This window comes from Corvus brachyrhynchos, unplaced genomic scaffold (assembly GCF_000691975.1).
Source record: "Corvus brachyrhynchos isolate BGI_N302 unplaced genomic scaffold, ASM69197v1 scaffold407, whole genome shotgun sequence".
NCBI classification, from domain to species: domain Eukaryota; kingdom Metazoa; phylum Chordata; class Aves; order Passeriformes; family Corvidae; genus Corvus; species Corvus brachyrhynchos.
The window spans coordinates 593,381-593,769 of record NW_008239056.1 but is presented as its reverse complement, the minus strand read 5'-3'; the positions used below and the strand labels follow the sequence as shown (position 1 = coordinate 593,769).

The window sequence follows — 389 nt, the reverse complement described above, 5'->3', positions numbered from 1 at the left end:
GCCCTTCCCGGCATGGGGAGATTCCTCTTTTTGTGTCGAGTTCTGCTTGCTGCTGCCGCTCCTCGTTGTCTGCCCGTGCGTGTGGAAGAAGTTGCTGCCGATTCTTCCTCCCCGCTTCTCTCCGCCGTTTGCAGAGCAGCCTCCTCAGCAGCAACAGCAGCCACGCACGTTGGCACCAGTTTGTCTGCTTTGCAAGGACCCAAAGCCTTTAAATTTCCTGCACTTTCAGCTTCATCTCCATGGAAACCACAGACTCTCTCCTAACCCACCCCACCCCCCTTAAAAAAACCCCACACACACAACACAACCCCCACTCCCACAAAAGTCCAGGAGAGCGCGGCTTCCCCCTTCCCACCGGCAGGCACCCTCTGCTGGGGAAGGCTGAGGCG

At 58.1% G+C, this 389-nt stretch overlaps 1 long non-coding RNA gene across 1 annotated transcript in view; it reads right to left on the bottom strand.

The window, feature by feature from the left end:
- Positions 1 to 389, bottom strand: part of LOC108447896 — a 30,508-nt gene that overhangs the window by 14,809 nt on the left and 15,310 nt on the right. The window lies entirely within an intron of this gene.